General features: G+C 46.6%; 1 protein-coding gene across 1 annotated transcript in view; it reads left to right on the top strand.

The window, feature by feature from the left end:
- The window catches only part of MAST3 (microtubule associated serine/threonine kinase 3), a 1,229,968-nt gene that overhangs the window by 359,533 nt on the left and 853,616 nt on the right, over window positions 1–16,819 (top strand). The gene's annotated exons all lie outside the window — the stretch shown is intronic.

Genomic DNA, 16,819 nt, shown 5'->3' on the forward strand with positions numbered 1-16,819 from the left:
GTGTGCCTGGGCCTAGCTAAGCATGCCCCTTTCTACTTGTCATTGGCCCAATTCTCCCCTCTCCCATGATTGGGGGAAGGAAATGTGAGTCAGAGTGATGTTGTAGGTTTTATGAGTCAGAGGATCCTCCCCTGGTCAGTTTGCCCACAAATCTATATTTGACCTAAAGACATATTTCATAGATACACAGTGGTTTGAAATTACATGCACCCATGAGGTATACTCTGTTCAAACTCTGATGTTTCTAAGAGCTTGCATTCAGAAACGGCAACATTTTGCGTTTTTTAACTGGTTTTGCAATATTGGTTTTTCATTAAAAATTATACAAATATACACGGCCTGTCCATACATACTCCAGTAAATTCCCATGTCTCTAGCTTAAACACAGAGTCTGTAGTATCCATAAATAGTGGGGTTTTGCCCCAGAACATCACACAAATTGATGTTTGGGCTTGAATCGAAGGTACATTTTTTTAATTAAGGCTCTCAAAGTTATACATTCCTGTCATTTGATTACAAAGAGTTATCAGTGTTTCTGTAAAATATATATTTTGCTTTCAATTCAGTTCTCAGAGTGTTGGAGTCCGCCTCCAAGACTTGGGTGGGTCAGTGATCACATGGGTCTTCTGCTGGGAGCTCTTTGTGTACAGTCAACAGTCAACATCAGCATATTCTATTCAAGTGCAAGAGCCTATTGTGTGGTCTCCAGGAGGCTGCCAACCAGTCTGCCTTCTATCAATCAAGAGGTCATGTGAGATTCTGACTCCTGGTGTGAATCTCTGGAGGTGAGAGGTTTCCCAGCCTTTGGCCTGTTAATTAAATCAGATTGTCTTCTGGGAACAGCATGTGGTTAAGATTTTAATTAACTCCCAGCCTTTGATGTAAAGGCCTCTCCTGCAACTCCTGACATGCAGTTTCCCTGTCAGAGTTTAGACCGCTAGCGCCGCCCTCAGTCAAAAGCGGGTACTGCATGTATTTTTTTTGGATCAGTCTTGAACTCAAGCATTTCAAACAAGAGATATTACATGGAAGTATATTGTCCAGGTTCAACAAATGGCATTGGTGTAGTTCTGCAGTAAAATAATTTTGTGCCCATAAATTAGCCATGTTTGACCTGAAGAAAACGAATTCCCAACAGTTATGGGTTGCTTTTGGCAATCAGCATTGCCCCTTTTACAATGGTTTTAGGCTCTGTGCCCTTCTGTGCTCACAACATAGGCAAAAATGGGTGGCACCTTGGGTGACCATCTTGGTGTGCGCACAAACTGCGTGGTTCTCCTGGATTCTGGCGCACATGTGGGCTTTTTGGCCATCTTGGATTTTCTAAGCCCACAGCACCAAATGTTGCAGCATGATAGCTCAAACGTGGGTCAGGACACCCAACAAATCCCCCCCCAACCGACTGCACTTTAAATCTGAGTCGATGGGGAGTCGGGTGCAAAGAGTGTTTTGACCCATGTACTGGTATGTCCGCATAATCTTCTCCCAATTCTGCAAATGGCACAGTTCAGCATCTTTTCCTCCCTCCAGTCGATCAATCAGTTCTCCTCGCTGGTCCTGATGGGAGGATTGGGCGGTACCCCGGGCCCCTTGGGTCTCTGCTCCCGGTCTCTGGATCGTCTTCCTTGGCCAGTCTCCAGGTTTTCTTTCTCCTAGGACGACAAAGGAAGAGCGGCAATACCTATTCATGGACATTTCTCCCCCACCATAGTGGGGTGGCATGTATATTTTAGAACTCAACAGATATGAACATGCACATTTTTTTCAAATTAAGAGACAGCAACACAAACTTGAGAAACACAGAATTTGATAGGCTATATGTAGGATCTTTTAGGGTTGGAATTGAATTACTCTGGAGCGGTACCCTCTGGGATTACCGAGGACTCCTCCAGTTGCTGCAAAGTGTGCCTGGGATGGCAACACTTCAACTGGTTTATGTGGACCCACTTGTCTTCCCCCTCTGCCAAACCGCCTTTGGGGATGCAGATCTTGTAGGCCACAGGGGAGATCTTGTCTATAATTTCAAACGGTCCCTTCCATGTAGGCAAACATTTTCGCTGTTTGGCCTGGTTCCTTTGGAAATTGTATAAATAGACCCGGTCCCCCACCTGATATTCCTTCCTGGAAGTTTTCAGGTCATAGTGGGTCTTCATACTCTCAGCTGATCTTTCTAGATTCCGCTGAGCATAGGCAAAAGCATGTTGAAGGTGTTTCCTTAAATTCTCCACATACTCATGAGTTGTGGAGGCATTTATTAGTGTCTGCTCTTGGGTCCTGTAGAGCAAATGCTGCGGAAGCACCATCTTGCATCCAGTCATCAACTCGAATGGTGACATTTTGGATGCAGATGAAGGGGTAGATCTGATGGCCATTAGGACCAGAGGTAATCGGATATCCCAACTTGGCCCAGAATCTGCCACAAACTTCTTTAATATGCTCACAATGGTTCGGTTATATCTCTCTACTGCCCCAGAAGAAGCTGGCCGGTAAGCAATATGTAACTTCCTTTTGACCCCCAGTATCTCGCACATCTTTGTCATTACTTCACTGGTGAAGTGGCTACCCCTGTCTGACTCAATCCTTTGAGGTAGACCAAAACGGGAAAAGATGTGGTTAATCATCAGGGCAGCTGCTCTTTCTGCCTTGCAGTTTGGGGCTGGGAGACATTCCACCCACTTGGTAAACAAGCATGTAACGGTCAACATGTACTTGTTTCCTCTAGACGAGCGGATTACAGGGCCTACAAAGTCGATTTGCAAATCTGACCATGGCAGTGTCATCCCCCTCTTTTGGAGGGGTGCACGGTGCGTGAGGGATGATGGCTGAAATTGTGCACACACAAGACACCCCTTCAAGTATTGGTCGGGGTCCTGGCCCATGTGTGGCCAGTAGGCAACCTCTCTTAAGATCTCAAGTGTTGTGTGAAACCCCCTATGACCGGCGGTGGCCGCATCATGGGCGTGACTTAACATCAGGCTTCGGAATGAGGTAGGAACCACCCACTGATCATGGCCAGCTAGGGATTTCCTTACCAACAAACCGTCTTGGATTCGGAACATTTTTTGGACATTTTATCAACACTCTTAGGTCCTCTTTCCCAATGTAATCGGTATCCGTCAGGGGAAAGTTCTCAGGGTCCTCAAGGTGTTGGTAAAACTTACCAATAATTGGATCCCCCTTCTGAGCTGTAATTAAATCAGCATCAGGGGTCTCCTTACTCCATTGTGCAGTTGAAAGATCATTGGGAGCATTTGTCTGGGACCTAGTGATAGCAGTGACCTGGATTTCCCCCAACCGGGACTCTATTTCGATTAGATCCCCTTGGATGGCCCCGGTTTTGGCCAGCTGATCAGCTAAGTTATTTCCAGTTTTGTCTGGTCCCTCTACTTTGGAATGACCCTTGATCTTTTTCCAGTAGATGGTCATCCCATTCGATGTGACCAAATCATCAATGTTTAGGATTAACTTCCCATGTTTCAAGGGTTTGTTATTAGCACATAACATGCCTCTGGTTTTCCAATTAACCAGGTGCTCCACGAACCCGTTCCGTACATAATCAGAATCTGTGATTATGACCAGTTCGTGGAGTTTATGTTGGACAGCAGTGAGGATGGCTTGATACACAGCCATCAATTCTGCCACCTGACTACTTCGGGGACCAATTTTGTATCCAGCGGAGGGTTCTGGGGACTCATTCACCCATGAATTCCCTACGCCGGCCACCAGTTCTTTCTCCCCGTTGTTGTCAACATGGTAAGAGCTTCCATCCACATAGACAGTGGGCATTCCCTCACACTTGTCTTCTTCAAAGACTTTGTGTGGGGAATTAAGGTATGCCTCCGTGTTGTCCTTGATTTTTAGACTTTCGTCCTCGAGACAGTTTTCTCTGGCACAATCATGCAAGTCAGCCAGACCTTGCGCAAGGGGACTCTTCTTGTTTTGGCCATATCTGACCTCCACAGGAAAGCCTTGCATTGACAGAATCCAGGAAGTAATTTGGGAATTACTCACATTTCCGGCCCGGATTCTGTCACTTTGGAGATATTGCAGAGGCTGGTGTGGAGTCTCCACTATGATGTGTTCCCCATGGATAAACGGGCGGTAATTCTTCAATGCCCACACCGTTGCCAGGAGTGCCTTCTCACAATCGTTGAATTTTTCCTCCACAGAGGATAAAGTTTTGCTCGCATAGGAGATTACTTTATTGACCTTGTCATGCTTTTGGTATAATACTGCCGTCAAGCATGTATTAGAGAACCCTGTCTCCAGGAAGAACTCCTTGTTTCTGACAGGGTAAGCTAGGGAGGGCGCTTGTGAGAGGCTTCTTTTGAGTTGTCTTACTGCCTCGGCTTGTTCTGGACCCCATTCCCACTTGACCCCCCCCTTCAGGAGATGAATCAGGGGTCTGGTGATCTCTGCGTAGCCCTCAATGAACTTTCTGCTGTAATTAGTCAGTCCAAGGAGGCTCCTTAGTTCCCGCAGAGTTGTGGGGTCTTTCAGTTTCTGAAGTGCTTCCACTTTCTTTTCCTGGGGACAGAGACCCTGAGGAGTAATCTCATGCCCCAAGAAATTAACCCGGGTTCTACACCACTGTGCTTTCTGAAAGGAAAGTTTTGCTCTGGCGGCCCTCAACTGGGTCAGAACATAACGGATCTCTGCTATGTGTTCCTCCACAGATGAACTTTTGATGAGGACATCATCTACATAAGCCAGGTTACCCCTTGCACCCAGGTCGGGCATGGCCTTGTGTAGGAAAATGTTGAATTCATTGCCGGAGTTGAGGTATCCGAAGGGAGTCCGGGTCCATGTGTACTGCTGGCCCCCAAAGGTAAAAGCCAGCTTGTATTGGTCCTCCATACTGACAGGCACAGTCCAGTATCCATTGGTCAGGTCTATTGCAGTGAATACCTGTGACCCCTGGATCTGGGCCAGCCCTTGGTCAATGTAGGGCAGAGGCCATCGGGAAGTATGGACCCGTTTGTTGAGCTCCCTAAGGTCGGCGCAGAGTCTCCACTGGCCGTTTGGCTTCAATATTCCCAGCACCGGATTATTGAAAGTGCTGTGGACTGGACGGATTATTCCCCGGGACTCAAGGTTCTTAATTATTTCAGTAAGGGACTCCATGGATGTGAGAGGCAAGCGATATTGCTTCACAAACACTGGATCATTCCAGGGTCCGTGGGAATTGTTGTTGTGTGGATGTCGGTGCGACCACAGTCATATGAGTCTACCAGAAAGAGATCTTGGAAATCCAAGAAAACTTGTTTCAACTTTTGCTTCTGTTCCAGAGTCACACAGGCATTAGCTAGGTTGACTCTCTCTTCCACCATCTGCTTGAAGCCTGGAAAGACTTCTGGTTTGGCTATTTCAGCGGCCTCCTCCAGCTGGGTGGAGAAGTCCCTGGTCAGAGTGCTGATTTGTACGGGAGGCTTCAGGTGGGAAAGGCAGCCCTCCTGGACCTGGAAAATCACCTCATCCCTCCTGAAGTCACAAGTCACATCTTCCTTACCATAGGGGCAGGAAGTATACACCAGGAAGTTTCCCCCATGCCGGGTAAAAATCCTGTCTGGTGTTGTATTGTCATCACTGTCACTGTCAAAACAGTCCTTGGGGATTGGTCCTAACAGTTCATTTCCTAAATCAATGGAAAAATGTCGGTCATCAACCGCCATTCCAATAATGGTGCCTGCGGCTAGAGTAATGCTCTTTAAGTCGCTGTTATCCACCTCTATTGGAATGGTGTCATGTTCTATGTTGACTAATGGTGTTGGGTTTACCCCTAACCCTTGCTGTTGGAGAGAAGCATTTAGATGTATATAAGCATCAGGGTTTTGCAATTTTTGTCCTCTTTTAACTTTCACTTCCAGGGAGAATTGTCGGGTCCTTTCTGGGAGGGTGACTTCCTCTTTGATCTGAATTTCAACTGCATAAGGTAGCAATTGAGCTGACCTAAATGCTTTTTCTGGATCATCAAAGCCCATGGGATTATCCGCTAATCGGGACCAAGCTTTGAAGTTTATTAGGTCCAAACTAATGGCAAAGCGATTGAGAATGTCACTGCCTAAGTAAAAGGCGGCAGTGACGTCTCGCACGACCCAACAATTATGGACTATGCTCTTGTTGCCAATGGAGATTTTGAGCATACACCTGCTTGGCAGGAGATGTTTGGAATTAGGTGCTTCCAGGTCCATTTCCCATTTGTCTATCAGTTTGATTGTGGGAATGGCTGGAGCTTTTGGGAGTTGGCGGAACATGGCTTCGCTGATGAAGCTCTTACCATTGTTCACACACACTCGGGCGAGAACAGAGTCCTTCCCATCATTTAACTGAACAGGGATGAACAACTGCTCTCCAAGTTGCTGAATATCAGCCAGGCTCTGAGCTGATTTCACATCTTTCTGGACTATAGGAGTGGGAGTTTCTGATTGTGGATTAGTAAAGAATTTCAGGGTGTTTCCTTCCAGTGTGGAATACCACCTTAAACTGGAAGGAAGGTTGATTTTCATAAATAGAGAGGACCCCCCATCACCAGTCTGTTGTCCTACTGCTATTACTGTCACGTCTGGAGTTTGGTTGTTCTGGAAGTGAAATTCTACTTGGTCAGATTTTTGTTCAACCATGTGGCAGGTGCCCTTTAAACTAACATGGTTGACACTCTGTTTTAATTTTATTGTTCGGCTAGTCTGGGTCCAGAGGACCTTGTTTACACAATCTATTAGGGGTGACAACCTTCTCAGGAGGTCATTCCCTAGTAAACAAGGGGTGCCCTCTGGAGTCACTACTATGACCGGGTGTTTCACCTTGTGTCGCCCAATTTTAATTTCCAAGTCTGCAGTCCCCTCAACGGGAATTTCCTTCCCGTCAAAGTTCTGCAGTTGTCCAGGAAGAGAGGTGAGAGGAATACGGTAATTCTCCCCCCTTCCGGCATTTAGTTCCTCAAAGGCCCTTTTGGACAGAAGGGTAGCTTGGGATCCAGTGTCCACCAGTGCCAAAATTGTACCCTGCCCCTGTACTTGTACCGGGGCATAGTATCTTCCCTCCTTCTCCTCAAGGGGGCACAGATAATGCACATTTTTGGACAACTGGTGGGCTAACTTTCTGGTTTTCGACATTGCTAGCGAAGAGATTTGGGCAGAATTCTATGGAGATCCTTGGGAATCTGAAAGAAAAAGTTGGCAACTGGAGATCAGAGCCATTGTGGGTTCCCCTGGTTCCGGTTCTGGGCTGCCCCCCCTTTTTGGAGGCAGTCACCAGGATGGGTTTGAACCAGGGGATTTCGGTATTGTGGGTTCTGGGATGAGATGATGGGCGGGGGTAGCTCAGTCTCCATATCTCCCCAGTCTGAATTGGCATCCCTTGGGACCAATTTTTCCTTGGGAGGAGTTCCCCCATCTCTAAAGGAGAAGATCCTTTCCACAGGATCCTCTGAGGATCCCTCTCCCTCATATTCGAAGACCTGTACCTCCTCCACAAAGTGGGTCTGTTTGGGTCCTTTGTTTCCCCTACCTCTCCTCTGCTCCTTGGGAGGCAGGCTTTCAGGGGTAGGAGATTTTGTTTCCGGTTCCTGGTTTTCCAGGGGCTGTTTACAAGTTGGGAAGGAAGCTTCCTCCAAGGCTTTACACCCCCCCTCCCCTTGTGCCTCCTCCCTGGGAACCGGTGTGTTATCGGGGTGCTGCCCCCGTCATTGTTCTGGAGCACCAGGTCCAGAGTTTGGGGCATTCTGCGGTGGCATGCTCATCTGAGGGTTCTGTTGAGCCCTCAGTATGTGACCCAGATCCCGTGCCATATTTTGGACCTGGCGCTCTAACTGGGAAACCCGCTCAGGCTGATACGGGGCTCTATTTTCTCCCCTGGGCTGATCCCGGGAAGGGTAGCTATCCCTTCTCTGGTAGTACCCCTGGTTGGGAAGATTTTGGTACCCCTCCACCCTTGGCCTCCCCTCTCCCGGATTAGGTTGCCTGGGCTCAGGGAATTGGGGAAAGAAGGATGGATGATTTTGGGGCTGGAAATTGGGTGGATACCTTGGGAAAAAGTTCTGCCCAGGATTTGGAGAATTTCTGCCCTCCTGGGGGAAGTTAGGAGGGAAGTTCCCCGGGTCAGGTGCTTGGCTGGACCCCCCCCCTTGGGCTGGAGGAGTCCACACATAACCCAGGATTGGTCGATTTCCCTTGTAGCGGGGACTTACATAGTCAGGGGAGCGGGGGAACCCATTTGTGGGACTACCTCCTCGACTCCCTGTCTGTGACTGCCCGAGGGCCTTCTGGGCTGTGAATTATTTGGTGCAGGCAGGTTTTTAGGCCCCCCCATCTCCAAATCTAAAACGGGGGCAACCTTTACCTCTGCCACCTTGGCAGCAGCAGGGGTGCTGTTGGTTTTGGGGTTTTTGGGCGCATTATTTTTATTTTCTATGGGCTTCTGCACCTCATAGATCCGGGTAGCCTGTTCAATGACCCAGTCTAAAGATCTTTTCTCATGAAAATCTCTCACGAGCTGGGTCATTATATATTTAGGGAGAGCATGGAAAAATGTATTGACAAACTCTCTGCTGTCTGTGCGCACTCTTCTGGTGGTCTGCGCAAAAGCACGTTTCAGTTCTTGCACAAACTCTTGTGGGGCCTGATCCTCCCCACATTGCAAATTGTAGGCTGCCTTGCGAGCCTCTTGGGGATTTCTGTGCACAGAAAAATTTTACAAGATGGCCCCCCTATAGGTGGACCACCTTGAATGATTTTGGTCCTCCAGCCCCGCAAAGAAACTGGAGTATTCAGGGGAGAATGTCCACTTTACATATTGAATACAGCTTTGGCTGTCCTTCAAATGAAAAGTCTCCATCATTTGCTCAAAGAGCTCAAAGTGCTCCCAAACGGAATACTTGGCGTTCTTGTGATAAGGCGTGATGACACTCCTTATTGCCTTTATTTGCTTCAAAGGGTCCTTAAGCAAGGCCCTTTTTGCCTTATTGGCCTTTTTGGTTCGGGTAACCCTGGTCCATTCATCCTCTGACTCAGAGGCACTGCTCCCAGAGGTTCCTGTCTGATCTTCCAGGTTTTCCCGGATTCTGTGAGCCTGGGAATGGCTGGCAGAATGTGGGGACCTGATCTCCTGTGTCCTGCGCCGTTCAGAGGAGTCTTCAGATTCCTCCTTGCTGCCAGGATTTGATGGGTACCCCCCCACTGACCTAACTGGGCAGAAGTTTTCAGGATGCCCTTAATGGGCCTATTCTCCTGGGGTTCCCCACTAAATTGCACTGTGCTTGGGTGCCCATACCCGGATGCCCGCCCCTCCATACCTGGGTGGTACTGGCCTATGAGCCCCATGCTTTTGGCTGGATAGTAATCTGCCATCCCTGGGGCCCTGTGCTCATGTGCGCCAGGGGACATGGGGTTGGCAGAGTCCAGGGACTGAGAGAGATAAAGGCCTCTGGTACTAGGGCTCCTGAGGTTACGCTCAGGAGTTTCCCTTTCCCAGCGAACCTGGTCTCTATCCGCCCCTGCTCCCTGTTGCAATGCAAGAGCCTGCGCCTTCAGTTCCTCAGTTAAGGCCTTACTAGACTCTATCAGTCTCTCCTGCATCGCTACCTGTTTTTGGAGCCTATTGTTGTGCTGGCAGAGAGCCTCATTCTCTCTCTGCGTTTCCTGATTGGTCCTGGAGCACTGGGCCAGTCTTTGCTGCAGGAGGGTTACCTCCTGAGCTGTGTCCCTATTGGCCTGCTCCTGTCTTGCCAGAGCCTCCTCCACCCTCCTGGTGTGCTCTAGCAAGTCCTGGTGTTCTTTTTGGAGGTCACCCAGTCCCTGGTGGGCCAGGTGATTTTCTTCCATTTTTCTTCTTAAGTGGCAGACTTCCTGGCCTAAGGTGTCCCTTTCCTGACCAAGAGCTTGAATTTGTGACGCCAGGTCGTCCCTTTGCCTTTGGAAGGCACCAGCTTTCTGGCGCTCCCGATCAAACTCTGCATGGGTATCCAGGTCTTTCAGGATCAGTTTATTGCTCTCCTCTTTCTCTCTGTCTAGTTGGATTTGCAGAGTGGCTACCTGCTCTGTGCATGCCCTGTTGAAATTGATCTGTTGCTCCAGCTTTTTCTGGCACTGCAGTAAGGAGTCCAAACTGTCTTGGTGCTCCTTCTGCAAAGCCAGAATTCTGGTATCCTGGTCAGCCTTTTCCTGTTGCAGTATATCCATGTCCTCTTTTATTTTAATGATATACTGCCTACTATCATTTTCTGACTCCTGGCTCCTCTGCAGCCTCTGCTCAGAAGAGTCCAGATCAGATTGGGCCTTCTGTAATGCCAGCAGTTGCCTACTCGCCAGATCTTGGCCTTCAGCCCATTTGTCCTGCATGGCTCCCATATGTAAATATAAATATGCCGCTACCCTGGCAATCTTGTTGTGCTCATCCTTAGCTTTAGGAGCCATGTATAGTTCACTCAGGGCCACATGTAAGGGACCCTTATCTCTCCATATATCTGACCCTGTTTCAATGACCTGTTGCGTGATGGCCTGCACCCAGACCGTTTGGTCCTGGTGAGTCCACTCACCTCTCACAAATAACTTATGTAAGAAGTGATCTCTGGCTATTTTCATGTCTACTGAGGTCATCATTCTAGAGATTGGTCTCTGTCCTGACTTACAGAAATTAGTATTTTATTTTTGCAAAACAGACCTTTTCCTTAGAGTGTCCCTTTGAAGAGTGCTTTACAGCATAAAACAGCGTGGTGATCCGACAGGATGTATGTATCCCATCAGTTAGCACGCTGTATTAAGCTGCACAAGTGATAGATCTGACCCAAACATCCGGCTCGAGCCCCCAATTTGTAAGAGGATTCAATCCAGCACTACAGCTAAGTCAATGCCTAGTCTGGGATACTGAATGGAAACCCTTATTGATATATCTTTATGTCCAGTTCATGAGTTCTGGATGACTACCCCTATATAATACCCCTCTCTTGGAATCCCCCTGACCGCACTGAGCCAAGAAGTAGTTCTGTTTTGCAAGTTTAAATGGTTTATTTGAGAATGTAAACAATATATATATATCACACTTTATAATAAATTAATAATTAATATCACACTTCAGAACATGAGCAGTTAACAACAATGGGTAATGTTCTACTAATAAACTGATTTGATTACCCAGGAGTAGTATAAAGGATGAGGTAGCACGCTTGGGAATAGGAACAGAAGAAAAAGGTGGTAGAGAATGCTTTATCTAGTTTCAGATGGATGCAATGTTGAATGAAAATGCAATACAGAAAATCTCAATATGATTTCAACAAAACAATGTAATCACTTTTCTCTGGCAATCCACTCCCCCCCCTTATGCAATGTAAGGAAATGAAGAGGAGAGCACACAGTTCTTAGAAATGCAATCAAATAGAATTCAGTTCAATTCCCCCTCAGCAGCTTATACAACAAATAGTTTTGAAACACAGGCAAAATGCTTTGAATATGGTGACAATGCAGTGAGAAATATGCTGAAAATGCTTTTAATTCCCTTCAGGAGGTTCAGGGTGAGTGGTATCTAGTTAATATGAGTTCAGGCTCACTCTAGCAATGATTCAGGGATGGTTCTTAAGAGGCAAACGAAATTTTAGCAGTTCAGGCAAAAGCTGCTGATTTTTACAGTAAAGAAATCGGGCCAAATCGCAAATTGCGGCAAAATTCGCGAATGCGTGAATCATAATTGCGGAGAAAGTATAAGGAGTAGGAAGTCGGTTCTAGGCTTGTTGGAAAGGTAAGATTCTACGCTTTCAGAGGAAAGTTAAACCAAGTTCCTAGCTCAAACGGTTACGGAGTTATGAACGATTTTGTGAAGGTTGTTTTTCGGATTTGAAATTTTAAAAGTTCAAAGCGACAGGTTACAGCTTGCAGCTAGAAAATGACAGGTGACAGTTAGGAGGCAGTTCTGGTTAGATTAAAATAGTTTGGATTAGATTATTTTAACTAAGAGATTGGTTCTGCACAGTACTGCTAGGTACTCACAATATATTTTTGAAATGGGCCTCGCCACGGATCTGGTCAGGTTTTGGACTGGACTCCGGTTCTGGTCTCGGCACTTCACACTGATCTGGATCAGCTCTCTGGTTCTGCTAACAGCGGTCTGGGTCACTCTGGATCTCTGGCCTCTGGTTCTGGATACTGCTCTGCTTTCTCTGGGTACAGCACTGCTTCTGGATTTTTCTGGCACAGGGTTTTAGGCCAGAATCAACAGCTGGGTCCGGCTGTGAATAGTCTGCAAATGATTTTTGGGCCTGCTGACAAATACTTTTGCTTGCAGTGAGCCTTCTTGGTTCAAAGTTCTGTAGTCTCTGTTTAGCTTGGAAGTGTAGGATCTCTGGATGTGAAGTCGTCGGTCAGCATGCTCCGCAGCAAATAAAATTGAATGTCTCTACCGGTCCCAGCAGTCTCTTTTTATGTGTTTTGAAAGTGGGTGTGTGCCTGGGCCTAGCTAAGCCTGCCCCTTTCTACTTGTCATTGGCCCAATTCTCCCCTCTCCCATGATTGGGGGAAGGAAATGTGAGTCAGAGTGATGCTGTAGGTTTTATGTGTCAGAGGATCCTCCCCTGGTCAGTTTGCCCACAAATCTATATTTGAGCTAAAGACATATTTCATAGATACACAGTGGTTTGAAATTACATGCACCCATCACGTATCACATGAGGTATACTCTGTTCAAACTCTGATGTTTCTAAGAGCTTGCATTCAGAAGCGGCAACATTTTGCATTTTTTAACTGGTTTTGCAATCTTGGTTTTTCATTAAAAATTATACACATATACACGGCCTGTCCATACATACTCCAGTAAATTCCCATGTCTCTAGCTTAAACACAGAGTCTGTAGTATCCATAAATAGTGGGGTTTTGCCCCAGAACATCACACAAATTGGAGTTTGGGCTTGAATCGAAGGTACATTTTTTAAATTAAGGCTCTCAAAGTTATACATTCCTGTCATTTGATTACAAAGAGTTATCAGTGTTTCTGTAAAATATATATTTTGCTTTCAATTCAGTTCTCAGAGTGTTGGAGTCCGCCTCCAAGACTTGGGTGGGTCAGTGATCACATGGGTCTTCTGCTGGGAGCTCTTTGTGTACAGTCAACAGTCAACATCAGCATATTCTATTCAAGTGCAAGAGCCTATTGTGTGGTCTCCAGGAGGCTGCCAGCCAGTCTGCCTTCTATCAATCAAGAGGTCATGTGAGATTCTGACTCCTGGTGTGAATCTCTGGAGGTGAGAGGTTTCCCAGCCTTTGGCCTGTTAATTAAATCAGATTGTCTTCTGGGAACAGCATGTGGTTAAGATTTTAATTAACTCCCAGCCTTTGATGTAAAGGCCTCTCCTGCAACTCCTGACATGCAGTTTCCCTGTCAGAGTTTAGACCGCTAGCGCCGCCCTCAGTCAAAAGCGGGTACTGCATGCATTTTTTTTGGATCAGTCTTGAATTCAAGCATTTCAAACAAGAGATATTACATGGAAGTATATTGTCCAGGTTCAACAAATGGCATTGGTGTAGTTCTGCAGTAAAATAATTTTGTGCCCATAAATTAGCCATGTTTGACCTGAAGAAAACGAATTCCCAACAGTTATGGGTTGCTTTTGGCAATCAGCATTGCCCCTTTTACAATGGTATTAGGCTCTGTGCCCTTCTGTGCTCACAACATAGGCAAAAATGGGTGGTACCTTGGGTGACCATCTTGGTGTGCGCACAAACTGCCTGGTTCTCCTGGATTCTGGCGCACATGTGGGCTTTTTGGCCATCTTGGATTTTCTAACCCCACAGCACCAAATGTTGCAGCATGATAGCTCAAACGTGGGTCAGGACACCCAACACAACTCGGGATGTCCGGGGTCAGTTAGAAAGGATCTGATCCATTTTGTGGCGTTACTGGAGAAATTGAAATCTTTTTTTAGGGTTTCACATAGTTTGTCATGGTCTACCAGGTCGAATACTGCTGATAGGTCCAGTAGCAGTAGGGTGGCTAATTTTCCTGAGTCTCTAATGGTGTCCAGTTGGATTTTCAGATCCAGGAGGGCTTACTCGGTGCTATGGTTAGGTCTAAAGCCTGATTGTCTGGCTCCTAGCAGTTATTTTGTTCGAGGTGGGTTTGCAATTGGTTATAGGCTATTTTTTCGATGATTTTAAGTAAGAATGGGACAGTCGTTATGGGCGGTAGTTCGTGGGCACTAGTGGATCTAGAGTGGGCTTTTTTAGTAAAGGGGTGACCCAAGCCGCTTTAATGCTGACTGGGACCTGATTGGTCTGAAAAGTGGCATTCACAAAGTTAGTGATTATAGGTGTGAGAATGGGGGCGCAGAGTTTAATTAGGTGTGCTGGAAAGTTATCTCCTTTCCAGTTGGAGGCTTTAAGTTTGGATATTGTATTGAGTAATATATCCTGGGAGACTGGTGTGAAGTTGAAGGGTGAGGTGGTGTTTTCTAGATTAGTGGTGATTTGGTTAGCCTTGGAGTGTTTATCAGACAGGAGATTTCTTTTAGAGATTATTTTGTTTTGTAGTAGCTTGATTTCTGATGCTAGAGCATCTTGGATGGTGGTACACCAGTCTTTGCTTGGTTGGACTGGCTTAATTATGGGGATCGGATTCTCCAGGTCCTTGAGTATGGTAAATAGCTCTTTGCTGTCGGAGGATGCATTCCTGATTCTGGTATTAAAGGCATCTGCTTTATGGGCAATGATGGCTAATGTGTAGATTTTGTTTGCAGAGTTGAATGCTTCCAGGGCTTCTAGGGTGTGGGTTTTCTTTAGCCGGTGTTCGAGTGATCTTTTAATCCGTCTAAGTGAGACTAATTCCTCATTCAACCAGAAAGAGGACTTTTTGTCCTTGCGTTTGGTTTTATTAACGCAAGGTGCTAGAGTATCAATTGTGCTGGTGAGACAGTTATGGTAATGGTCCGCCAGAACACTGGGTTCTTTAGCAGTAATCATATTGTTGTTAAGGGAGGTGGTTAATAGAGGGTTGAGGTTTTCTGCTGTAAGTTTACGGATGTTTCTTGTTACATAAGATTCTTCGACGACTGTTTTTGGTGGGTCTGGTTTGTTGCATAGGATAGTGAAGTTTATACTATGATGGTCTGACCAGGGTACTGGGTTAATGGAGTCTATAGAGACTGTAGTGTTAAGTGGTAATATCCAATCTCGTGGTCTTCCTTTTGGAAGTGAATGCCATGTCTTTGAGTGCACTGTATAGTGCTTCTGCTTTGTGGTCTAGGGGGTCATTAAAACCTAGATTCAGATCCCCTAGAAGTAGACATATTGTATTAGGTTTAATGAGTGGCGTTAGCAGTAGTGGTATGTCTAGTTCAGGTTGAGATTTGGTGTTAGGTGCTCTATAGATGGTTATTATATTTATAGTAGTCTTATGGTTAGTGGCTAGTTTAGCTAGCAAGACTTCGTAGCCATCTGGGTTCTCAATAGGGCACGTTCTTATTTTGAGATGGGTTTTGGCAATAATAGCTACTGCCCCACCTACTGATTTCGTTCTATCTGTCCTAAGAACTGTAAAGTCTGGAGGAATGGCAATGGAGAGCGAAGGCCCGGAAGCTTGGTGGAGCCAAGTTTCAGTCACTATAAGTAAATCGAGTTGTTGCTCTGTGATAAGGTCATGTATTTCTGTGGCGTGAGCGGGTATGGACCGCGCATTAATGAGGGCTGCTTTGAGGTGTATTGGTGTAGGGGGCACTTTGGCTGGGGGAGGTAGGTGTGTGTTAGTGGTCTCAGTAGCAGTGGGTTATTTGGTTGCGGTGGGTCTTTTAGAGTGTTTAGATTGGGTCATTGATGGAAGTACGCTTACTAAGTTAGCAGGACAGACGATGGTATTAGTCCTAAGAGGGTTGGTGAGTCTGGATCTGAGTCTTGGATTCTTATGGGACCTAGTAGTGGGATTTGTTTGGAAGGCTTAATTTTAAGGAGGTCCCTGCTTGGAGAGCAGGTAGTTGTAAGGGTCCGTGATCTGAGTCTGGTGCGTCTAAGAGCACTAAGGATGGGAGCAGTCGTTATGGGTACTGAGTGGGGTGTGTTGGCTCTTTGTGGCTTTTGGATGCCTTTGTGGTCTATTAGGCCATTGATCGGATAATGAAGATTGGGGAAGGGTTTGGTACGAGGCAGGAAAGGCGTAGGGCATGGGGTGGGGTGATGACGGGGGCAAGCTGCTCTGGAGAGGCCATTATCATGGATAATGAAATGGGAGCCAGTGCAGGGTGTGTCATACGGTACGACACAGAAAGGAAACATCATGATAAGTAACCAGCCTTGCATGGTTTGGTTAGGAGGGGGGAAGGGAGCTGACTAGCTATAGAGTACCTGGAGGGTCTCACCTATGAGTCGTGACTAGGCGCGTAGTAAAGCCAAAGGCTGCTGCTATTTGAATGGGCCAGCTAAAGGGTACTGAATCAGGGCAATGATAGGGGGGTTGCTTAAGCAGGATTCCAATGAGCTATGGTGCTAAACAGATTCGTGGTGAGAAAGAGATAGCAGAAGCAGTGCTTACTAACAACACAATCAATCAAAAAGTAACTGAACACCTATGTGCTGAATATGGCAACAGGCAGTGTTTTCAAATATCACCATGGTCAAAGAGCGACTGGGCACCTGTGTGCTGGGTGTGGCAACAAGCAGAGATTGCAAATATCACAATGGTCAAAAAGCGACTGGGCACCTGTGTGCTGAGTGTGGCAACAAGCAGAGATTGCAAATATCACAATGGTCAAGAAGCGACTGGGCACCTGTGTGCTGAGTGTGGCAACAAGCAGAGATTGCAAATATCACAATGGTCAAAAAGCGACTGGGCACCTGTGTGCTGAGTGTGGCAA

The sequence above is a fragment of the Ambystoma mexicanum genome, chromosome 1p (assembly GCF_040938575.1).
Source record: "Ambystoma mexicanum isolate Mex_15411 chromosome 1p, UKY_AmexF1_1, whole genome shotgun sequence".
In the NCBI taxonomy this organism is placed as follows: Eukaryota; Metazoa; Chordata; class Amphibia; order Caudata; family Ambystomatidae; genus Ambystoma; species Ambystoma mexicanum.